The 25,874-nt window shown below is 40.9% G+C and overlaps 1 long non-coding RNA gene across 4 annotated transcripts in view; it reads right to left on the minus strand.

Moving 5' to 3' along the window:
- LOC148129810 (uncharacterized) overlaps window positions 1-25,874 on the minus strand; it is a 30,051-nt gene that overhangs the window by 761 nt on the left and 3,416 nt on the right. The window contains exons 2-3 of one of the 4 annotated variants that reach the window (XR_015750621.1): window positions 24,015-25,332; window positions 23,613-23,730 (exon numbers count right to left, since the gene is read on the minus strand). This is a non-coding gene — a long non-coding RNA (uncharacterized LOC148129810). Of the gene's footprint in view, window positions 1-20,091; window positions 21,042-23,612; window positions 25,333-25,874 lie in introns of those variants that run through there. The other 3 variants (XR_015750620.1, XR_015750619.1, XR_015750618.1) reach the window with 3 other exon arrangements.

Here is a 25,874-nt window from a genome sequence, read left to right on the forward strand (position 1 = left end):
CCTTGTAAGTCATCTAGTCCAACCCCCACTCCACTCAAGCAGAAGACCCTATACCATTTCTGACAGAGGGCAGTCCAGTCTCTTCTTGAAAGCCTCCCTTGGCTTTCCCATGTGGCTTATCACCTCCTCATTTCTGATTTTGTCAACCCAGCTTATACATAACAGCCACCTCTAAATCCACATTTCAAATGCTTCTTCTAGTCTCTTCAAGTGGCTTTTTATCCAGACACCAACTCTCCACTCCGTAGAGCAGGATAGAAAAGATGTAGCAGTTGACAAGCCTGATTTTCAATCTTAGGCTTAGGTCGTGACAGCAGGAGACTTTTTTCATTTTGAAGAACGCTGTTCGAGCTTTCTCTATCCTTGTTTTTCACTTCAGTGGTCATGTTCCAACTTTCATGTAAATTAGAACCGAGGTACATGATCCTTTCAACTTTTTCTAGTGGTATTCCTCTAGTGCAGGGGTCTGCAACAGTGGTGGAATTCAAATTTTTTTTACTACTGGTTCTGTGGGTGTGGCTTGGTGGGCGTGCCAGGGGGAAGGATACTGTAAAATCTCCATTCCCTCCTCTCCCCACTAACCTGCTTTCCAGCTCCATTCTCCTGTGCAGGGCAACCAAAGAAGACCCAGCCGATCAGCTGGGACTCGGGAAGCAGAGAATAGATGGGGTTGGTGGGGCCAGTCAGAGGTGGTATTTGCTGGTTCTCCAAACTTCTCAAAATTTCCGCTACCGGTTCTCCAGAACAGGTCAGAACCTGCTGAATACCACCTCTGGTCTGCAACCTTAAACACTGAAAGAGCCATTTGGACCCACAGAAAAGAAAACACCGAGAACCAATAATTTAACAACTGGTGTGACTGGGTGGGTGTGGCCAACTTGAAGTTACTCACTCCCACCCAGTCACCTCCTGCCCTGGAGTATGGAATGGGTCTCCATCCCCTGCCATCACCCTTACCTTCTCAGGCCAGGCGAGGAGTGACAGGGAGGGAGGGGAGGTGCCAGCCAGTAGTGGGATCAGCCAACAGGGAGCCACAGCAGAGGGCCAAAAGAGCCGCATGTGGCTCCAGAGCCGCAGGTTGCAGACCCCTGCTCTAGCGGATGAGCAACGCTGGGAGGAACTCAGCTTGCAAGTAGAAGAAGAGGTGCCACTTGTCAAATAATGGATGGGTTGTGAATTATTCACTCAGCTTGGCTTACAATTAGAGTAGCGGCTCTGTAATATTTATACCTTTGCACAGACTAATGATTTGGGGGTTTCCTCTTATCTTGCATAAGTAGGAAAATGGGTCTGCCTGCAAAGGCTGTTGAGGAACAAAGTGTCAAATAGAGCCATATGACTTGGAAGGAGAAAAAGGGATCCCAAGACAGGTAAAATGAATTAAGAGTGTAGCTAGTAGGGATGTATGCCTTTATTTATTATATATTAAGTGTATATGTCGACCATCTCACCATTCAAAGGGACTCTGAAGGGCTTATGAGGCAATGAAATCACGAGCCTATGAATATTAAAATTGATAAGAATTAGATAAAGACTAAAAACCAGGAGCATAAATTAGTGTAGCAAAATAAAATGGCCACTGCTCAGCCCAGATCTGGTTGGCTGCCCTTGAGAGGAAGGAAGGAAGGAAGGAAGGAAGGAAGGAAGGAGAAGGAAGGAAGGAAGGAAGGAAGGAAGGAAGGAAGGGAGGGAGGGAGGGAGGGAGGGAGGGAGGGGAGGAAGGAAGGAAGGAAGGAAGGAAGGAAGGAAGGAAGGAAGGAAGGAAGGAAGGAAGGATTGAGTTATGGGGAAGGAAGGAAGGAAGGATTAAGTTATGAGGAAGGAAGGAAGGAAGGAAGGAAGGAAGGAAGGAAGGAAGGAAGGAAGGAAGGAAGGAAGGAAGGAAGGAAGGAAGGAGGTGGAGAGAAGGGAGGGAGGATAAGATGCCCAGTGATATTACATCGGAAAAATGGGGAAGGGATTTTTGACTTGTCAGCAAGTGTATGTAAAGGAAATGTTTGCACTACTCTATGTTATCATCCAGACATGTTAGGATTGCAACTCCCAGAATCCCTAGCCAGTAAGTTTTAATGGTGGGGGGGGATTGCATGTATTTGAAAGGGCCAGACTGGGATCTGTTGGTGTAGCAAAACTACATAGAATTCCTCTGCTGTGTTTGGAATAAATTACAAGCAACTTATCTCTCGCTTTATTGTTCTCTCAGGATGTCTTCCTTTGTCATAAAACAATAACTATTGGGATAAGTAGTACTTTTAAGGTTTACTATTCAGACAGAGTAATTGTATCTTTTAATCTGGGTCAAACTGCTCTTGCTTATTACAAATTGGCTCCAAATCTCTTTTCCCCCCACCACTTTGGGCAACCTTCACCCCACCCTACTTCAAAGAGAAACATGTGTGTATAATTCATGGTAGAATTACACTCCGGGTAGCAGAATCTAGCAACAAGGGCTAGAAGGGAAGGAAAGCTTCCCTTCTGAAAACTTTCCCGCTCTCAAATCCAATTCCCATGTGTTTGAAACTTTATTGAAGAGGTAAAGGTTATGCAGATAATCTCATAACTGATAAAATGGAGAAGGAATTGGATCTGTCCCTGGTGGACTCGGTCAAAGCTTCAAAAGGTTCCTCGGAAATGTGCTGTAGTTAGAATGAGGACAGCTTCTCCCCAGGCACAGGTTGGGTTGAACAAGAAAGGTAAATAAACCAAATTACTCCAGAAAAAGAGGACAGGGAAGGGAATGAAAAAAGGGAGGGAAGGAGGGATGGATGGATGGATGGATGGAGGAAGGAAGGAAGGAAGGAAGGAAGGAAGGAAGGAAGGAAGGAAGGAAGGGAGGGAGGGAGGGAGGAGGGAAGGGAGGGAGGGAGGAGGGAGGAAGGAAGGAAGGAAGGAAAGAAAGAAAGAAGAAAAGAAAGAAGGAAGAAGGGAAGAAGGAAGAAAGAAAGAAAGAAAGAAAGAAAGAAAGAAAGAAAGAAAGAAAGAAAGAAAGAAAGAAAGAAAGAAAGAAAGAAAGAAAGAAAGAAAAAAAGCATTTATTCTCTGAAACAGTATGATTTTACTGCTGTTAGGAATAGCATTCTCTGGAAAAGGAAAATGCTATCAGCCTGGCAAGAGAATTTGTCAAATAGAGAATTGTGGTGATGAAAATACCCGGAAAAAAAAAGAATGGGAGCAATTAATTCCCAGTGGGACAAATATAAGAGTGGCCCACTTGGGGGAGGGAGGAGGAGGGAGAGGAGGAGGTGGGGGAAGGAGAGAGAGAGGAGGAGGAAGAGGAGGGAGAAGAGGAGGAGGAGGAGGACCTATTGAAATTGGGTGGGTAGTAAACTTAAATAAATAAAGTGTTCCTCCTCCTCCATCTGAATCTCTGCCACCAACTCCATGGCCATCAACACCCATACTTTCTCCCCCCAAAAAAGTATTGGGAAACTTTGATGGATGACTCAGCTGCAATGGGAAATAGCAACCACAGCAGACAGAGGGGAGTCATTTTTAATCCTGGTGGAAGGATGGCATTGCTTTGTCTCTGTCACTTACCCAGAGACTTTGTAGAGATAGAGATTAGATCATACATTATCAAGCAGCCACAAGACACAGAAGACACCTGCCGCTTAACAGATGTCCTCCCAAGGAGAAAGAGCTTGTGGAAGTGGTCAAAGGCAACCCCGGTCACAGATCTGAGAGGGAAAAAAATATGAATTTTTCTTCACCTTTTATGCAGGTTAGAAATGAGGTCTTGGGTGGCTTCTGACATTTAGAATAGAATTCTTTATAGAATAGAATTCTTTTTTTTTGTCCAAGTATGATTGGAAACATGAGGAATTTGTCTTCGGTGCATAAGCTCTCAGCGTACATAAAGAAAAAATAAAATACATTCATCAAGAATCATAAGATACAACACTTAGACATAAGTTACTAATAAGCAAACAAATCATACTAGGAAACAAATAAAACAACAATATTTTAAAGATACAAGTAACATGGTTATAGTCATAAATGGGAAGAGATAGATAATGGGAAGGATGAGAACAATAATAGTAATACAGTCTTACTAAGTAGTTTGATAGTGTAGTGGGAATTAGTTGTTTAGCAGAGTGATAGCTTTTGGAGGAAAAACTGTCCTTGTGTCTAGTTGTTCTGGTGTGCAGTCCCCTATAGCAGTGATCCCCAACCTTTTTTACACTGCGGCCCGGTATCCCCAACCTTTTTTATGGCGCGGCCCGGTACCGGCATTAGCTGGGTGCCGCCATCTTTTTGATGAAAAAGTGCTTCCGGTGAGCTTTCTACCGGAAAGCTCACGGAAGCACTTTTCATCAAAAAGATGGCGGCGACGCTTCGGTGAGCTTTTCCGGTAGAAATGGCTTTCTACCCGGAAAAGCTCACGGAAGCGGTGCCGCCATTTTTTGATGAAAAGTGCTTCCCGTGAGCTTTCTACCCGGAAAAGCTCACCGAAGCACTTTTCATCAAAAGATGGCGGCGCCCAGCAAGCCAGCGGCCCGGTAGGACTTGTTCCACGGACCGGTACCGGTCCACGGACCGGTGGTTGGGGACCCCTGCCCTATAGCATAGTTGTTTTGAGGATAGAAGTTGAAACAATTTATGTCCGAATGTGAGGGGTCTGTAAATATCTTCACAGTCCTCTTTTTGACAGTATATAGGTCCTCAATAGAAGGCAGGTTGGTAGTAATTGTTTTTTCTGCAGTCCTAATTATCCTCTGAAATCTTTGTCTTTCTTGTTGGGTTGCAGAGCCAAACCAGACAGTTATAGAGGTGCAGATGACAGAGTCAATCATTCCTCTGTAGAAATACCTCAAAGGTCCTTTTTTTCCTTCAACAAGTAAGCCAGGTTGTTGTTTTTCCCTTGAAGAAGAAGAAGAAAACATTTCACTTCTCATCTTCATCTTCCTCAAGAGGGAGGAAAAACAGTCCAGTTGTTTTACTTGAAGAAAAAGAAAAGCACCTTGAAGACAACTAGGACCTGGATGACTGAGAATCTCCACAGGCAAAGTAAGTAAGCACCTTTCCTCCTTGTTTAACAAAGCAAATAGTGGCTAAGATTATATGCCCAAAGCTGTTAGAGCAAATCCAGGGGGGTTATTTTGCAAAACTGGAAATCAGTGCTTTATTAGAAAGGGGCAAGAAGAGAGAGGAAGAATGAAAGTGAAAAGACAGAAGAATAATATTGCACAAAGACTTCTCACAATTAATATGCATTTTCAAAGAAAAAGAGACCATAACCATAAAAGTAGTGGTTTTGCATGCAGAAACAATCAGCGTCTTCATTTTCAGCTTGATCTAGGAAAATTCACTGAAAATCTTTGGGGAGCTGTTATTTCTATACTGTAACGTTGAGCCAATAGAATAATTTTGATTAGATTCATTATATTTCGATCCTCTCTTTCCCCCAATTGCTCAAGAAGCCGTATGGCCTCCTCCAAATTTTTCCCACAGAAGCTGTTGATCCTCAAAAATAATTATTGCTGTATAGATTCTGTTTCAAAAACAACATTGAAGTCCTGCTTCAGTTTTGCTGAGATGTCAGTATAGATTTCTCTGTTCATTTCTGTTTTGAGAAGTATCCTAAACAAACGAAACAAATAAATATATGTAGACACATGTGAAATGAATCTCATGGCTATTGCTGCCTGTAATTTTGGTTTGATAGATATTCTTATATAAACTCAAGAGTTAAATCTTACTGAATGCAATGGGGTTTAAATCTAGATAAGTATATTGAAGACTGCAGGCTCTAAATGTTCTCCTATTTTGAAAAAAACATTGGAATGCCTCTTCTAAAAAATAAAACCTTTATCAATTTCCCAACATTGATTTTGTATATTGCTTTGAAACATATGCTTAGAAGCAGGATGTCATGTTTTAGCGACAGAAAATAACAAGCATTCTCTTCCTCCTCTTCCTCCTCCTCCTCCTCCTCCTCCTCCTCTGCATAACATAAAAGAAGTATGGAATATTCCATTTAACCTTGTCAGATATCACAGAAAATCTTCCATTTCTCAGGTCTGTGAATGCAAGAAACCCAGGATCCCCCAAGGAAAGAAGGGCTTACTGCAAAATGTTAGGATCCCATTTGTTCAATAAGTTACGAAAGGGCAACGGATGCAGGGATAAATAAACAGAGGACGAAAGGGGTTGAGAAACTTTCTCATTCTTGGACTTTACCAACACCCACATCTTGAAGCGCCTAGCTGCAGATTAAAAGGGGAGAGCTACACTTTATTCCCAAGTAGTTTTGGCTCAGGAAATCAGAAAATGTAGGATGCTGCCCCAAGCTTGCCAAGTTTTTGAAGTATGTTCCTAGAAGAGCAGCCAACAAAACGGACAAAGCTTGCAAGCTTGCTGCAAGGATACCTACAGATGCTCAAGAACAGATGTTTCCTCTCACTGGCCAAATCCTTGTCCTGCTTGAGGTTGGTTTGACCTGTGTGTGAACAGCTCTGTGCCGAGAACAGTGAAAGAATGGCAGCCGCCGAGTCCCACTCCGCTTCTCTCCTTCACTCTCTCTTTAGCCCCACCGAATGCTCAGCCACGCTTCCTTTTAAGCACTTAATTACCCCTGAGCAACTGAAGCTCATACATCCTCCTGGCTTAACGGCTCCGAAGTCATCTCACCCTAATTTATGAGGACAGGGTTCAAAGTTTTAATAATATTTGGATAATATCATTGCCAAAAACGTCTCCGAGCGCTGATGGATGAGGGAGAGAAGGAGATGCATTTGGATTCCACGCATGACAAGGTCTGAGCGTTTGCAGCGCAGGCCTCAGTTTCAAACTCTTCGGGAAAATGTTCGCCTGGGTCTCCGTTCTTCTCATGAATTATGGATCTGTGAACGGGAGGGATTATAAACGGTGACGGAAAACACACAGAGACTGCTCATTCCAAAGGAGCTGTCCTCTTGGCAACTCTGTGGTCTGCAGATAAATGGGTTTTTCAGGGAAGACCAAAATGGTTGACAAAACACTTAGCAGATAATGTTTCAGGACATTGGCATATAAAATATACGCGGGCAGGCCCTGCCACACTTGTGTATTAACGTTGACACTCTGCTCGAGTGGTTTCTTGGATTTATTTTTTATTTTATTTTGACTCTTTCCTTCCACACCTTCTGGTATTTACATCCTCACAGCTGCGCCTAAGGGCATGTTTATCTGGTGCTCCAGGCTGTTAGTTGCTTGATGGAGGCAACCCGACATTCACTTTTGGCAAATTTTTGCTAGGGGCTATTTTGATGTGCGAAGATTGACGATGTCAATCAATGGCAAAATAAGAAGAGGTGGAGGCCCAACCCTTCCTGAGGGTGAAGTGCCTTCCAGATGGGTTCAGGACAGCAATGCAAATGAGGCGCCTAGAGCCAAAGCCGTAAATTTTACACCTCTTGAAATCAAATTTTCGTTGTGTTTTACTCGGTTGCTGGAGCCTGTAAAGAAAATAGGTTATCTGCCCTTGTTATTCCATCCTAATCACTGTGGTTGACTCCATTAGCCTGATTGCAAGAACCACTTGTCTCAAATTCAGGCGATAATGACACACACACAAAGTGCCTCAGATGTGAAACAATTTGGGTGAGGAGATATGAACGTTACAGTCCACCAGGCTGCCTGTTCCTATGAACATTTTGTATTTCCTACATTCAAACTAAAAGCTGAAGTTATGCTTCTCTTCCACAAACTTCATTGGTCTCCGAGTCCAATGCTTCTGGGTCCAATTCAAAGTGCTAGTTTTAGTCTCTAAAGCCCCACATGGCTTGGGGCCAGATTATCTGAGGGACCATTTCTTCTCAATGACATCAATTCTGCTCTAGCAAAAGAGATAAGCTATGGGCCTCATCTCTTAGAAACTACACTTAGGAGGCCCAAGATGGTGGAACTTCTCTGTCATGATGTCCACCTGAGGGACCATTCTCTCCCACGAAGTGAGTTGCTCTCCATTCCTCTTTATTTTCTAGAAGTCCCTCAAGACTTAGCTTTGACGTCAGATCTGGGGGTCTCCGGGGATCAGTGAGCAAGTTGTCTCATGCTGATTTGGCCATGATCAGTTGTCCTGTGGTGAATTGGCTGTGGTGAGTTGGTTGCGGCACATTGGCCATAGCAAGTTGGCCATGATAAGTTGTCATAGACCCACTGGTATCAAATACATTGTTTCCTAACTGACAAAATAAAGTCAATGGTTTTGTTCTTCCATTGACTAGTTTGCTGAATCAAGCAGAATTCTTGTTTTAATGCCACCCTGGATGATCTTGAATAATACTGTGTTCACTACTGAATTTTTTTTTTTTTTTTTGCATTTAGCATTTACCCAACACTTTCCTCTTTTTTTATTTTTTTATTTTTGGCGATTCTCCTAAGTCTAGGGTAAAATCCTGAACCCCCAATATTTAACCGTGAGCCTCCCTGGTCTCAATCAAGATTTTTTTTCCCCCTCTGATTCGATATACATGGACATGTCCAGTCAATTTTCTGATTTGAATCTGATGCAATGCAGGGTCAGAATTAAAATATTTAGCACTCTGGTTTGATGAAATCAAGACCTTTTGAGCCAGCTGTGTTTTGCCTGGAAACATATATTTTTTTCTTCTTCTTCCAGACATCAGAGTGTTTTGCCAGAAGTTACAAATCAAATGCGACTTTCTTAAAATGATTTTGTTGGGGGGGGATACACGTGCTGTGGAACACTTTGCATCCTTTTGGATCAAGGACATGTCATACCCCACAAGCCAACTTTTGTTTTGACTTGTCATGGGATTCTTAAGGAAGAAGAAACACTCTGTGTGTGTGTATGTGTGTATACATCTGGTGAATGGGTTAAGTATTGACTTCGCTTAAAGTGCTATATTTCATTGATTGAGTTGGCTTCAGTTAAGAAATGGAGATACAGAGGTGTCCAAAACAAAGAAACAAGATCTATATTCATTTGCTGAGGCAGGCGTTGCTCCAGCTGAGAAGTGTATCTTTGCATCTATCAGCCGTACACAAGATGCAATGGACATTTTGGCGTGCGGGGAAGCCTGCTGGAATCCAGCCATGTTCGTTATAATTCTACAAAGAAGAGAGGGCCGCCCAGTCCCTGATCTACATACATTCATCCAAACAGAGTCATCTCTTGAGAGAGAGAGAGAGAGAGCAGTTGTCTAAGAAATGGCAATGGCCAAGCAGAAACCAAGGGCGTACCTTTGAAAGCGAGCAGATTAAAAGCCAAAACAAGTGACAGAAAGTCAGAAAATCTTAGAAACATAGAATGAGAGTTGGAAGGGACCTTGAAGGTCTTCTAGTCCAACCTCCTGCTCGAGCAGGAGATCCTACACCATTTCAAACCAATGATTGTCCAAAGTCTTCTTCAGGGTTGGAGCACCCACAACTTCTGGAGGCAAGTAGTTCCATTGATTATTTGTTCCAACAGTCAGGAAATTTCTCCTTAGCTCTAGCTTGCTTCTCTCCTTGGTTGGTTTCCATCCATTGCTTCTTGTTCTGCTTTCAGGTGCTTTGGAGAATAGCTTGACCCCGCCTCTTCTGTGGGGCAGTCCCTTAGATATTGGGTAAGTGCTATTCTGACACCACTAGTCTTTCTTATCATTAAACTCTTCTTAAAAGCCTCTTCCTAAAAAGCCACTGATGGAGCAACTTCTGAAGACAATCTGTTCCACTGGTTAATTGTTTTCACTGTTCGGAAGTTTCTCCTTAATTTCAGGTTGCTTCTCTACTTGTTTAGTTTTCCATCCATTGTTTTTTGTCTTGCCTTCTGGTGCTTTGGATAATAATTTGGCCCCGCTCTTCTTTGTGGCAATCCTTCAAATACTGGAACACTGCTATCATGTCTCCCCTATGATTTACCCAATGAAAGTCAACATAATGTGATTATGCTCTTTAGACCGCTGAGTGGAAGGATTATGGCAGGATTTCTATTGTTCCTTGTCTCCAACCACATTGTGAATGATTCCTTCCCTTCTCTCAAAGGTCCTTTTTCAAGAGGCAACTGGACTTTCTCTGTTTTTCCTTGAAGAGGTTTCACTACCCAAGAAACTTCTTCAGTTCTGACTTTCAATCAGAAGCTTCTTGGATGAGAAGCGAAACCTCTTCAAGGAAAAACAAAGGAAGTCCAGCTGCCTCTTGAAAAGGCACCTTTGAGACAACCATGACTGAGAATATCCGTAGATATTCGTTCCTGCCCTTTCTTTCTCTGTTATACTGCGTATTGTAGAAATTGGTGCTATTTATGGAACATGAATGCCTTCCTGGTTAGGCCATTCCAGTGGCATCTCTCTGCTGTTCGTCTAGTCACAGCAGATGTTTCACAGCTGGTAAGATTATGAAATATTTTTTTCCTGAATGCCCATGAATTGTGAATTGGCTTTTCTGGCCGCTTCTAACAGGTTGTCCCTTGGCACTCTTCTAATTCCTGTTTATTGCTTGCTAATAGGGTGGTATTTCTCACGGCCTCTTTCTATCGGATCAATGGGAGGTGTTGACAACCAGCTCTGTTCTTAATTGGGCTCTCCTAGCTAGAACAATGGATGATTAGCCAACATTGAAACAAAAGACATCACAACTCAAGATGTGACAGATGCTTCCCTCCACCATTTCTCTGCCCTATGCCAAGAAGCTGGAGGCCGTTGCCAAGTAATGATCTTCTGAAGACTCTGGTTCCAAATGAAGTTCAATTCTTGGTTCAGCTGGCAACTCTTTGATAAGTAATGCCAGAAACCAACACCGAAGAATGAATGCTAGTACTGACTTTAGTTCAAGCGCAGGCCTCTCTCCTATATTTATGAGCCCATGCAGTAAATTACTATGCTTGGCATTCTGCTAAAATGAGAAGAACTGTATAATGTATAGATCCACCTTTAGAAATAATGACAAATGTTTCAATGGGAATAAGAATGCAGTGGGGAAAACAATGACAAGATGAGCTTAGCCCTTGTGTCCACTTCCTGTCCTTCCTCTCTCTTCTAGCTAAATAACAGAATAACAGATTTGGAGGGGATCTTGGAGGTCTTCTAGTCCAACTTTCTGCATAAGCAGAAGATCCTATGCCATTTCAGACAAATGGCTGTCCAGTGTCTTCTTTAAAGCCTCCAGTGATGGAGCATCCACAGCTTCCAGAAGGAAGCCATTCCACTGGTTAGATGTAGATGACAGACAGACAGACAGACAGACAGAGATAGATGATACATGATAGATAGATGATAGATAGATGATAAATAGATAGATAGATAGATAGATAGATAGATAGATAGATAGATAGAGAGATAGAGAGATAGAGAGATAGAGAGATAGATATTGATAGATAAAAAGAGGTAGGTAGGTAGGTAGGTAGATGATAGAAAGATGAGATAGATAAATAGATGATAGATAGATAGACAGATGATAGAAAGATGAGATAAATAAATAAATGATAGATAGATAGATAGATAGATAGATAGATAGATAGATAGATAGATGATAAATAGATAAATGGATGGATGGATGGATGGATGGATGGATGGACGGACGGACAGACATAGTTTGGAACATTTGGAACCCAACCCTTAAACTTGGAGAATGAACCTTCACCTTCATCCTATACCCAAGCTACAGATATTCACCACTATTGCATAGAGAGGCAGACAGACAGACAGACAGACAGACAGACAGACAGACATATGAACAATACAATATAAGAATCATATGTTAAATTAAGATAGAACCATAATAAAATCATTATAATATGCAGGCATAGAACTGCAATGGGATAGATATTATAATTCAATATCTAAGGAAACTAACCATTCCACTGCTTCTGAAGATGTGGTGAGATCATCCCTGGTGCCTTGAAATTTGACATTCTGACTGTAAAATAGACTTCCTAACCAATTCTTCCTAACCATTCAAAACTTTTTACTACCAGTTCTGTGGGTGTGGCTTGGTGGGTGTGGCAGGGGAAGGATACTGCAAAATCCCCATTCCCTCCTCACCCCACTAACCTGTTTTCTAGCTCCGTTCTCCTGGGCAGGGCAACCCAAGAAGACCCAGCCGATCAGATGGGACTCAATGGGAGGCAGAGAAGAGATGGGGTTGGCGGGGCCAGTCAGAGGTGGGATTGGCCGGTTCTCCGAACTACTCAAAATTTCCGCTACTGGTTCTCCAGAACCGATCAGAACCTGCTGAATATCCACCTCTGTTCCTAACTCTAAAGCCAGGTTAGAGTTTCCTAATTTGGCTGGCAATTCAGGCAGCAGTGGATTTTTTTTTATTTTTTATTAAAGGTCCTTTTGGACCAGGGCAGGTGACTTTTTTTTTTTTTTCATTCAATTGGAAACTGGCAAGGAAGCGACAGCAACAAACAATTAAGGGATCAAACCTCCAATTTATGAAAATGCAGGGATGATAAAGAAACAATGGGGTGACAGCATTGTGGAAATGACAGTGATTCATCTCGGATCAGGGCTGCTAACGGCTGGAAACGAAGAAACAAATGGAACAATGAATAGATGCTTGTTACCAGCTTGTCATTAATTAGCGGCAAGCACAATTCTTTTCTTATCCTTTTCAGGAGAAATACAGAAATCTGGAGGAAAAATACAGGCACTTCAGCACAATATATTGCTCGGTGTCACCCGTGTTGACATCCACCTCCCAACGGAGAGGCTTCCAACCCCCCAACCCCCCCAAATCAAACTTCCAAGAGAGATGCTAAATTTCATCTCTTGGATCGGCTTCTCTGAGGACCTGTTTTCCTGCCCTGCCATCTAACTTGAATTGTTTAAAATTTAAACTATTACAGCCTCTTATTTACTTTCTTTTCTTTCTTTTTTTCATTTTTAAATAACCTTTATTAAAAATTTAAAACATTAAAATACAATACAGATATTTAAGACGAAAATGCTGTGTATATTACAATCCATTTTGACAGTACTTACATTTCAATTGTTATTCCAGTGCGTATTTTATACTCCTAATTGTTCTTATATATATATATATACCTCTATCTTTCTAAACTATACATTCCTTATTTATTTAATTGCTGGTTTCTATTATTTATCCAATGATGCCAATTTTCCCAAACTGTATAATAATCTGAGACTTTATTCTCTTTTAATTCTAATGTAAGTTTGTCCATTTCCGTGCAATCAAAAATCTTTTGGATAATTAAGCTATCTGTCGGCACAGAATCTTATCTTCAACAGGCATGCATTCTTCTTGCTTTATACTCCAGCCACTTCCATTCAAGTGGGAGGCAAAATACAAAATACGTGTAGTTCTCAATGGGTGGCCACAACTGAAACCAACATTTCTGTTGTTAAGCAAGGCAGTCGTTAAGGGAGTTTTCCCCTCATGTTATGACCTTCCTTGCCACAATCGTTTGAATAAGCCAATCAAATAATACTTATTATTTTTAAATACTCTTTGATCCAATTTCCTGAGCAACACAATAATAAGGAATAGCTCACTTGTGAACAATTTTTTTAAATAAAAATAATACTTCAGAAATATAGAAAGGGGCCCTTCAAAATCCTCCATCTAATTGGATGGGCGATTGTTTCAAATTTTTCCAAAGCAAAAAGTTCCGTTTGAATGAATTTGTGCATCTCCCACAATGGATCAGCAGTTGAACTGAAGTTATCTCTTCTTGGTTCCACCATAAAGTAGAATGAAGATAGGCAAATGGATTAGTAGATGTTTAAAACATTATGGAACAATTCTTTCCCTACCTGTCATTATTATGCAAGCATGAATTATATATTGGTGTCTTACATACTTGAGTAATATGATATAGGAAATACTCCAGTGCTTCAGGTTTCCTGGAGCTGCATAACAAGTTGTCATTAATACCACCAGATGTTCTCTTGATTGTTCTTCAAGGATGTAATTGGCAAATGAATCTAACTTAGCAATGCACAACACAACAGCCCAAGATAGCTAGCTATCACTCTTTCTTTGAATCTCCATTTAGCTAAATTTTCTTGGGGCAGGACAGGGATTGTGGATCCATATTTCTCCAGCAGTAACTTTGGTGAACATTGAAATGGAAATCTCTCTTCCATGGAATATCTACGTTCACATGGCCATAAATTGATGATATTATCCAATGCTTCCAGAACGGTTCACACAGCAGGTGCATTCATACATCATACTAAAATATATGTTGGCTGGATTGTACTTCGACCTGTCATGCAAATCAAATGATTGCTTGTTCTGTGAATGAGCCTATCAGGTTAATCCATGAACTGGTCTAAGTGTTTTGGCAAAGCAGCGTATATGAGTAGAACACTGGACCATATTTAACAAAATGAAATTCAATGTAGAGAAAAGTAAAGCCCTACACTTAGGCAAGAAAAACCAAAAGTACACATATAGACTGGGTGAAACCAGGCTTAATAGCAGTAACTTTGAGAGGGATCTTGGAGTCTTAGTGGACAACTAGCTAAATATGAGCCAACAGTGTACAGCACCTGCCAAAAAAGCCAATGCAATCCTAAGTTGCATTAACAGAGGGATACAATCAAGATCAAGTGAGGTACTAATACCACTCTAAAGCTTCAGTAAGACCACACCTCAAGTACTGTGTCCAGTTTTGGTCACCACACTATAAAAAGATGTTGAGACTCTAGAAAAAGTACAGAGAAGAGCAACCAGGATGATTAGGAGACTGGAGACTAAAACATATGAAGAACTGTTACAGGAACTGGGCTTGGCTAGTCTAGTGAAGAGAAGGACCAGGAGAGACAGGATAGCAGTCTTCCAATATTTGAGGGGCTGCACAAAGAGGAAGGGGTCAAGCTATTTTCTAAAGCACCCAAAGGCCAGACAAGGAATAATGGATGGAAACTGACCAAGAAGAGATTCAACCTGGAAATAAGGAGAAACTTTCTGACAGCAGTGAGAACAATCAACCCATGGAACAGAAGTTGCCCTCGGAAGTTGTGGGAGCTTCATCACTTGAGACTTTCAAGAAGAGGTTGGACTGCCATCTGTCAGAAATGGTGTAGGGTCTCCTGTTTGGGCAGGGGGTTGGACTAGATGACCTGTAAAGTCCCTTCCAACTTTGATTATCTGTTAGTACAGGAATTGGGAGTTTTGTTTGTTGTTGTTGACCTGGGTTTCTTAAATCAATGCGTGACTCATTTCCAAATACATAAGATCACAGTACATGGTGCTAAACAGTACAGAAGATTCTAAGAACTACCTTTCAAGACATTAGGAAATCTCTGGACTTTAAATACTACACGTAATTCCTAGCTACTCTCTAGCAATTGACTATGTCAGCTAGGAATATGAGAACTTAAATCTAACATCAACTGGGCAAAGCTGATTTAGGCCAAGAATACTAGCTGAGCCACCACCTTTAACTGTGGTGTCCTTGGTGCTCTCTGAGCTTGGTTATTTTCTTGCAGATGTTTCATTACCCAACTAGGTAGCATCATCAGTGCTAGCACCTAACACTGATGATTTTGCAGGATCCAATCGGGGTCAGTCACCAGGACCAGAAGTTTAGTCTACCAAGCTTTTGGACTCATGCTGGAACCCACCGTCAGGGGACCTTTATCTACTGGAATGTGTGCTTTGTGTTCTGACCAAGGCTTCCGAGACCATAATTAAGCACACGCTTAGTGAAAATAACTCTTTGTTTTATTTCAATGCTGGGAATTATGTTCATTCCCAGCCCGTAATGAGTCCCAAACAGTCCCTTGAGATAAGCACCCACCTTTCTCTCCTTTGAATTGCTGCCATCAACTAAAGTGCTAAATGAACTGCAAAAAACCAACCGAAGTACAAAGTCCACACAGAGCATCAAGGATTAATCTGAACAGAGCGTACAACTTTGCTTCCTGCAAAGGTTTCTCTTCCTTTGCATGTCCTTTATACCTTATGGGAGGGGCAATCATCTCCAAGCCTTACTCCCAAGTCCCCCCTTTTGTCTCAGCTGCTCTCGACTTCTAGCAGCTCTGCGCACACACGCACTGGGAACAGGCTCCCCTTGCTCCTCGGCCTCGCTGCTGCCAGACTCTGGAGGCTCTGGAGTCAGCACCCCACTCCCAGATGGTCCTGGCCCCATCTCTGCATTGGATGCAGGACCCTCATCCGAATCCTCTCCAGACTCCTGGACTGGTCCCTGTTTTTCCCCACTGTCCAATTCTGCAGCCGTCTGCACAGATTGCCGGCGAACCACAACACTTTGGACAATTTTATACATAGTATAGCAAAGCACACATTCAGTTAGAGAGAAATTTCCTGAGGATGGGCTCCAGGAAGGGTCCAAAAGCTCAGAAGACTAAACCTCTGGTCTCAGTGACCGATCCTGCAAAATTATCCTGGGACACATATATTTATTTGCCTTCATTCCCTGATGATTTTACCTAGCTGGGTAGTGCAATGACTGCAAGAAATCCACCCACCTCAGAGAGCACAAAGAGCCCCAATTTAATTCTGAGCTGCAAATATTCTCTTCTGTCAGTATCCTTAGACTCTTTCTTGCCAAAGCGTTTTATTCCCACATCAGCGAAGCAAGCTGAAGCTATAAAACAGCAGTTTTCTGAAAGCCATTTACAAAGCTCAAGGTTCAGATGAGAGTGAGCGAGCGGTCTTGATTACAGCAGTTTCAATTTATGTCAAGGGGTGAACCATAATTTCGAGACCATTTCATATCTGAAAACAGCCCTAGACAAAAGCCTCTCGGGTGAAGGCCTCTGTTTTATCAATGAAGCCCTGGAATTTATTTAGCCCCAGGGCAATTTGCTTTAAGGTGCATCAAGGAATGCTAGTCTAATGGGATTCTAGATACTCAGTTTAAAAAAATAGCATGTATATATATGGAAGATGTCTTGATGTTTTTATGTTTTGTTTGTTTATGTTTGTTTTAAAAACCAATAAAAATTAAAAAAAAAAAAGAATAGCAGAGTTGGAAGAGACCTTGGAGCAGCGGTGGGATTCAAAAATATTTACTATCGTGGGCGTGGCTTGGTGGGCATGGCAGGGGAAGGATACTGTAAAATCTCCAGTCAGAGATGGGATTTGCCGGGTCCCCAAACTACTCAAAATTTCCACTACCGGTTCTCCAGAACTGGCCAGAATCTGCTGAATACCACCACTGCCTTGGTGGTCTTCTAATCCAACCCCCTGTTTAAGCAGGAAACCCTATATCAGACATCAGTGGAACAACTTGCCTTCAGAAACTGTGGGTGCTCCAACACTGGAAGTTTTTAAGATTGGCCAACCATTTGTCTGAGCAGGGGATTGGATAGAAGACCTTCAATGTCCCTTCCAACTCTGTTATTCTGTTATTTCCCATATTTCTGTCACTTTCTGTTCAGGTAAATTATTAAGCAACAATAAAAGTGTCATTTATGTCAAGGTATCCGCATCTGCATGTATGAATTACAGACAGACTACACTTTATATACATACGTGTAAAGTCTTCTTTCAGATTCCCAAATCTATAAAACAGGAGAAGACCAAAAAATAATAATAATAAGTAATTCAGAAAGATAGCGCCTGTCTTTAGGTGTTTCATCATATTTCTATTCAGGCCCTCTTAGTTTTCCTTGCGCCCTCATAAATAAGTTATCTTTAACTGCAACTGGGGGAAGCCAAAGAGGAGGAGGGAAAAAGATATTGTACAGTTTAGTACCACTTTATGGATGACATTGATTTAAAACACTCCATAAGGGGCGCGTAGCTGCAGGATCAATTAAGAGTAAATGTGGTCATGAAACTTGCATGAAGAACAGGCTGACAAAGTCATGGAGATGACATTCTTCATGGGGCTATTTGCTGCTTGAACGTCTTAGAAGGAGGAAAGAAAGAAAAAGGGGAGAGGAAAAAAAGGCTATATATTTCCTTTATTTAATACTCATTGACAGGAAAGCTTTCCCAAAGTGGAATGTGTCAAGGAATAACGTCCTCTCTGATAGAAATCTAAGAGTCGCTTTAAAGAATCCATGGGGAAATTTTGGTTTCATCAAATAGGAGTCCCCAAGGAGTCCCCGAGGCGACTGGACGTTCTTTATTTATTTTTTTCCTTGAAGACGTTTCACTTCTCAACCAAGAAGCTTCTTCAGTTCAGTTCTTCATCTTCTTCAGAAGAAAAATAAAGAACATCCAGTTGCCTCTTGAAAAAACACCTTTGGGACAACCATGACTTGGATGACTGAGAATCAAACAGACTTTGGGCCAGTTTGTATCCCATCCTGATATTTTCTCCTGCAGCTTTTGAAAACATACTGTTCAAAGGGTTCAGCTATCTTGCAGGGATTTGTATCTCCATATCCACTCACAGGTTACTAATATTTGGAATGTTTAGCTCCATGACTCTTGAGGATAGGAAACAGAAATACATTCTGGAACATCCCATTGACCTTCTCGGAAATTCTGGATCCTAAGGTCCTCTTCAGAACCTCTAAAGGCTGGATCCTCTTATCCTAAAATTCTGGATTGCCTGTGTCCGAACTTGGTGGCCAGCGGACAAATCTAGTTTTATAGGAGAAGCAATCCAATTAACTTATAAGGTAACTTTCAGTGATACACCCAAGTTGCAAGAAGAGCTGAAATTATCCTTGGGGACTTTTAAATCAGTTAAAATTGGATGTGTGTGGGATTAAAGAGTGAAAGGTGCTATTCCAAGAAGATCTGAAAGTCTCCATTTTTCTTTCTGGAGGGACTTAAGTTTTGGATTTGGCCACACCTGCTTTTCCTTTTGTTACATCTTCAAGGGCCATGATGTATTTCTCAAGGAACACCAGCAGATACTGGTTTAAAGAAGCTTGCGTCCCTGAAGATTTGATGGACCTTTGATGAGAATGAACAATTCATGCAAGTTTATGTTCTCCTGACAAGTTAACATCGTGCTACTCTCTTTCCACAGAGGCCATCCATTTGAGTTTTCAAAAAAATTGCAGAAAAGGTTTTTAAAAATAAAAATAAAAATAGGGTGGTGGAAAGAGAGGATACAATCTCTCTTATTGTAGCTTTTAAGTGGTTCCCTCTAATATAATGCTTTGAGGGAAAAACATTGCTTCCTGTAATAAATATGCCTGATATCTATTTATGTCTAAGATACCTACATCCTCTTACTAATTATAGAATTACATTACAAAATTAGAGGATGAATTTTACTAGCCCCCTGCAAGGTTTTCAATCAGCTCTGAAAACAGGTTCCCCACTCCTCAAATTATGGCATGGATTGAGGTATGCCCAATATCTATTTTGTTTAGGATGGGTTTGTTTCTTCCATTATGCTTATTGTTAGGTTATTTTTTTTTTTGTTTTTTTTTGGGGGGTACTGAATCTGTTTTTAATCTGCCCACTACCCACAATTGAGTTAGACAGCCTTATAACTCTAAATTATAAATATGTAAAATACAAATTTTATCTAACCTATGTGTAATCACAGATTTACATTAAAAAATTAACTGCTAAAAAGTTAAGCCCTGGGCCCTGCATTTGTCAAGATTTTTAATAAATTTACTGCGTGGAGAGGTGAAAGGAATGCTTATCGAATTTGCATATGTTGAGATAGATAAAAGCTGGGTTTTGCCCAATTTGACTTGGTGAAAGAAAAGGATTCATTAATCAGCCCTATTGCTGTGGGTATCTATCTGAAAAACAGAGAAATGCCGCACAGAGGAAGGAAGGAAGGAAGGAAGGAAGGAAGGAAGGAAGGAAGGGAGGAAGGGAGGAAGGAAGGAAGGAAGGAAGGAAGGATACAGGGAAGTGGAGGAGGGGAGGAAGAGGAAGATGAGAAGAAGGCAAAGAAGAAGGGGAGAAGAAAAAGGAGAACGAGAAGAAGGAGAAGGAGTCTAGCAAACCCATGATTGGTAACAAGATAAAATGCAGACCCCAAATTTATTACAGATTTCAGATTTTGCTGAAAACATTATTGTGGATGTCTGGAGTTAGGATGACTAAAAAGATGCAAAAAATTAAACACTGAAAAGGAATGTACCAGGTTTTTTTAAAAAAATATGTCAATGATACTGCCAATAATTACATTAAAAGCCAGATCAAAAATTCTGCATTCTCTCTAGAAGTTTCATTCCACTATAAAGGTAATGAAGCCATTGGTTGGACACATCAACCACACACATAAGTAAAGTAACTGATCATGCACATTCTGACAGCAACATGATGCCTGTACAAAATCATAATTTCTTTTTCTTTGCTGACTCAAAACCTAGCACAGCAGCCGAGAAGGTATTTTATGTTGGGCCTGTTTATTTTTAAAATTGATTTTCCCAGACAACTTATAATAATACATTAAAATCAGCATGTGTGCATTAAAATAATTTTCGAAGGCTGAATTATGTATAAAATTGTGCAAAGGTTGAAGTGATGTGAAACCAATCTTTGCATGGCAAGTAACATTGAACGCTATATTGTATGCTCTTAATACAAGGATGGATACAAATGTCTACTAAATATCCAGGGATGGATATAAAAACCAAGTCGTTCTTGACTTAAAACCACAGTTGGGAGCAGAATTTCTAGTGCTAAGCAAAGCCATTGTTAAGTTGCTGATTTTACATTTTTTTGCCATGCTTATTATGTGTCAGACGTGCTCCAATGTTGTCCTATATACAAGAAAGACCTTCAATTTCATTTGTGTTGAAAGGTATACTTTACTAAAAGTCAAATGGTTTACAATATAGCAAAGCTGGAACTGAAGTTTGTACCAACCTTTCCTCGTTAATGTTTCCCTTCCGGTTTCTCCCCAGTTTCTCCATCTTGCTGTTCCCTTATTGTCCATTTATATTTGAATACATTATTTGGGGAACTGTGTCTGGTTGGTGAGCCATTGTTTTCCATTCCCAGTACTTTGAACTTGCGAGGGTGCCTCTGGAAGGTATGATAAGTAGTTAACCTACTCCACACCCAACCAACTTCCTCCCTCATAGTTCATGGCAGACTGGCAGCAAGCAAATGTGAAGCTCAAGGATACGATGGCAGTTCTGACATTGAGCAAATTCCTACAGTTATTATCCACAAGTTCATTAAGCGAACCCGGCTGAAACACATGGTCATTATGCAAATCCAACTTCCTCCACTTGACTTCGCTGGTTGGAAACAGTTGGGAAGGTTGGAAACAAGTTGGGAAGGTAGGAAATGGTCACCCCATGGCCGCAGAATGCTAAAATCATCATTAACAAATGCCAGTTGCAACCATCTGAATTTGATCACATGATTGTGGAGATACTGTGATGCTTGTAGGTAATTAGGACACCTGCCAATATTTGCAAATTTTGAATTTATGAAACCTGGATACCTTAATTTTACAAAAAAACAAAAAAACAACCCACACTCACTTGGAGCTGCTTATATCCTTAGGCACTACTTACATAATTCTTAGGTCTGCGGTCAGGACTTTAAATTATTAAGTTTTCACCAGTCTTAGCTTGTGAAATCTAACCACTGATAATTAATAATAATAACAATCACAATATCCGATGCCAATGGAAACCAAAGCTATGCCATACATCTGTTTAACCGGAGGAATCCAAAGAGAGGTGTTAGACTGCATCTTATCTTGGCTTTTTAGCTATTATTTTTCACTCTATTTTTATTTGTTTGTTTTCAGCTTTGCATAATTAATTAGAAACTTGAGTTAATTAATGCAAAAGCTGAAGCATATCCAACTGTTTCTCGCAGATGTCACTTGAAACGAGCTATCAAATTAACACCATATGATAATGACAGTTTTGTAAATCATCCTGTGACCTGAGTTTGCTGCGGAATATATTTCTGCCAAAAAAAAAAAGAGGGGAAAAATGTTTATTAGAACCAAGCCACGCATATCAGCTATTTGGGTTTAATCTTCGGAAAAAGATGAGTGCAGAAACATTGTGAGAATCAAGGAAATGTTTTTGGTTTAGTTTCCTACAAGAATAGACAAGAAGGTTTGATTTCCATGTAATCATTCACTGTTATAGCTACAGGACTAGCAAGTAGAAAACCCAGTTTGGAAGAAAATGGAGGCTACTTCTCGAAACATTGAGGCAAAATAAATGCTTTCCAATCTTTTTTGTCAATCATCTCAAGGTGCCATGTTCTCCTCTGACATGGACAAACCAGCTGAATCATCACCCAACTTAGGGAAATCACATGACAGAAAGGAACAGCTCAACTGGTGACCCAGTAAAGGAGACCGTTGCAAGAAGCAGAACTCACATCAAAACACCTCAAGTCATCCTTGGTTGGCCAACGGTTGAGTGTGGGGCATAGCTCTGAGAACTCATGATTAAAAGTCCTTTGGTTCCCAGACTTGGAGGAGCAGTAAACCGATGCCCGGGGAGGCAAAAAATGTTTTGAACCCAAATGCAAAAACTGATGCCAGGATGGGATTCGAGGTAGATTTCCATGCTTAAAAATTGTGTGGTTTACTGTTTTTAAAAATTGAGTCTTTTTTGTACCTGGGGAAAAAAACACATAATGCTGCAGTCAGGAAAACTAGTGCCCAGGCACCAAAAAGTCTTGTTTTTTTTTAAAAAAAACAACAGCAAGCAACACCATTTTTTAAGCATGGATTTCCACCCTGAATCTCATCCTGGCATATGTTTTTGTATTTGGGTTCAAATTTTTTTTGCCTCCCTGGGCATTGGTCTTCCTGATCATGCGTTTTCCTCCTGGGCACAAAAAAGGCTCAATTTTTGTTTAAAAGCAAGCAACACCATTTGTAAGCATGGAATTCCACCCAGAATCTCGTCCTAACATCCATTTTTGCATTTGGGTTCAAAAATATTTTGCCTCCCTGGGCATTGTTTTTCCTGACCACGGCATTGCACATTTTCTTCCCTGGGCACCCAAAAGTCTCAATTTTTAGAAACAGCAAGCAACTGCATTTTTAAACTTGGAATTCCACCCCAAATTTCATCCTAGCCTCCATTTTCCCAGCACTCAGTTCAATTGTCTTATCCAATCACCTTCTGGTTACACTGCTCATATTTGGGTCAAACTTTGATTGGAATTTGATTTCACTGTTGGGATACTGTTTTGGTGTAAGAAGGTTGAAGGGGCTTGTCGGTTGACACCCATAGGGCCATCCAAGCTAGTACTTTGCTCTTGTTGCTTCTAATGAAGTTGTGGAATCATGGGGATTTTGAGATCTAGGCCTGTGTGGTCCCAAGACAGTTGACTCCTCTGGCTTTGCTACTGCATGCTAATGTTGCCAGCTCCATCAAGAAGTTCAAATTGACACAATACCTGTGGCTATCTAAATAGGATCCTAACATGATGTTAAACCTAGAATGGCAGCAAAAATGTTCTAGTAGGAAGTGGGAGAGTCCTCACTCATTACTCCATAGATTTTCACCAAGGTGGACACCTCTAGTTGCTTGAAAGAGGGGTGCCTAATTTTCGTATAAAGGAGAGTTATATCACAAGTTGAAACTTGAAGTAAGATTAAAGTAAGATGGTTATAAGAAAGTTGATGCCATCCCAATGACTTCAGATTAACTTTAAAGGAAAGTTATACATTAGTGGAGCCCTAAATGTAGGACTAGATTATCCCCTGTTCACCTTGAAATGGCCCATAAATCCATCCTCCTCTTTTCTCCTGTTGGCCATCAGTTTGGGGGTGCAGTGCTTCCAATTCATTCATCCCGCAGGTGTGAAGAAGTCAACTGACCCACCTTGATAGCAATCAGAGCTAAACCATCCATCTGAAAGACAACACTGCAGGAAATACGAATGGGGGAGGGGGCTTCTTCTTCTTTTCTCTCCAGACATTTGGGCAGCCATGAGTTCCACCTTAATGAAATGAAGACATTTTTATTCAAGGCCACGTTGACACACTTTGTTTCCGATGGCAGAAAACAAAACGAGGCTGTGATTGATAGCCTTCTGACACATCAGTCTTTCTGACTGACTCAAAAGAGCTTTCAAGATGTGGAAAACTGACAGCACAATTCAGCTCCTAAAGGCTTCCCCCTCCCTCTTGTTCTCCCCTTCCTTTGCCACAAGATAACATACTCAGTAATAAAAGCTTAAGAGGAGGAAGGTGCAATTCCTTGTAATGGGAGAAATGTCGGCACCTGCTTAACTACACCCATGAGATCTTTAGATGTGACCACGTCAACTGGAAAATGATTCATACGTTCTTCTTCTCCTTCTTCTCCTTCTCCTTCTCCTTCTCTTCTTCTTCTTCTTCTTCTTCTTCTTCTTCTTCTTCTTCTTCTTCTTCTTCTTCTTCTTCTCCTTCTTCTCCTTCTCCTTCTCCTTCTCCTTCTTCCTTCACCTATTTTAAAATAATTCACTGTGGAACATTTTTGCAACATAAGTAAAAAAAAAAAAACCTTCCTTGCCCATATCTGTGAAGGTGCTTTGGGATGTTTAAAAGTCCTCATGTATCCCAGTTTGTATCTGCTCCCAGGATTGCAGGCCTATCCTCCACCGTTGAGTTGTAATCCTGGGATTGATGAAAAAGAGCGAGTCTAAAAATCACAAATGAGTAAGATGGATCCATATAAGAAAAGTGCAAAGAACCAAAGTCTGGAACGGAATGCTTGAGCTTCATAACATTCCTAATTGAAGTTCTTACACCCTTGTAGGAGCAACTTGCCGACATGTTTGATTTCCGGTTACACTAAATCTTGGCTGGCTCAGGATTGCCAACAAATTCCTATTGTCCATCTGCATGCTTGAATCTGCATGGTGGACCTGCTATTCCCATGCTTGTTACGCCAGGCCCTCTCTCTTTCACCAAAGCATGCACATTAACAGCTACCCCCAACAACAACAACAGCTCTGATCTATCAAGCATGCATACTACCGCTCCTATATTGTTAAGACTCTCAAGACCAGCTCTTTAGGGGATTACATCTCCTTCTTAGCTTTTGCTCTTCAATAGGGCATTAATATTCTTTGAAAGGCCTCCACTCGTCAGAAGCTTCGTTAAGATCACGCTGCTTTGATGTTTGTCTCCGAAATAGAATGAGGAGGGATGAGAGTTCAAAGTCTATGAAGAAACTCAATATACAAAGGATGTAGCACATCTTAATAAGTAATGAGAATGCCTTTTTCCTTTGTTGCCATTACAAAGCAAAAAAGAGGGGGGAGGAGGGGAAGTTTATTATCTTTATGGGGTTACGGTTTCACGGTGCTTTGTTAATAAATAGCCAAAGTTGTTTGGAGTTTCGAATGTCTCCAGATAGAGTAGGAAGCACTATTAATAAACAGCGTTCAGCCAAGGCAATCGATTAACAGTTTTGGATCTGGCAGGCGTATTATTAATGTGGCGAGCAGGTTGCTGAGTTTTGTTTTATTGTCGCTTTTTGTCCCTGCCAGAAATCAAGCACGTTGAACACAATGTGGCATGAGAGCAACGTTTGCCTTCTCTCTTCTTCAGGGAACCTGCAATTTAAAAACACAAAATAATAATACCAAGGAGAGGAGAGCAACCGTCTTAGCCTTTTCTCTGATAAAATGCTTGTAAGTGCTATTGCTAATAGGTCGTCAAACTCACTTAACAAATGTCTCGCTTAGCATCGGAAATGTTGGGTATCAGTTATGGTCACAAGTTGAGACCTACCCATATAGGAATTGTTAAACCCAACTTATTCAGAAGTCTCTCATTTGGGGGAAATTGATGTAGTAAATGTAGCAAGAAAGTCGATATTCCATAAAATATTCCAAATCTGAAGCAGATCTCACCTATTTTGGTCCAAAATGTTCCCCCTCTATATTTCTGAAGTGGAAAAAACATTACATTGGATAAGGCCGCTCAATGTTCATGATTCTCCTCCATTAATCAGCCGTATCCTAACTTTTATTAATAATAAATCTCTTTGGGATCCTGATTTATGAGCCAAGTAAATATACTATTTAATATAGGATAAAGCAGAGTTGTAATTTTTTTAAAGTTCCACTGTGTAGATTATTGGACTGTGGTGTGT

The sequence above is a fragment of the Notechis scutatus genome, chromosome 9 (genome assembly GCF_049901735.1).
Source record: "Notechis scutatus isolate UNSWTSFEM ecotype Mainland chromosome 9, rNotScu1.2, whole genome shotgun sequence".
Lineage (NCBI taxonomy): Eukaryota > Metazoa > Chordata > Lepidosauria > Squamata > Elapidae > Notechis > Notechis scutatus.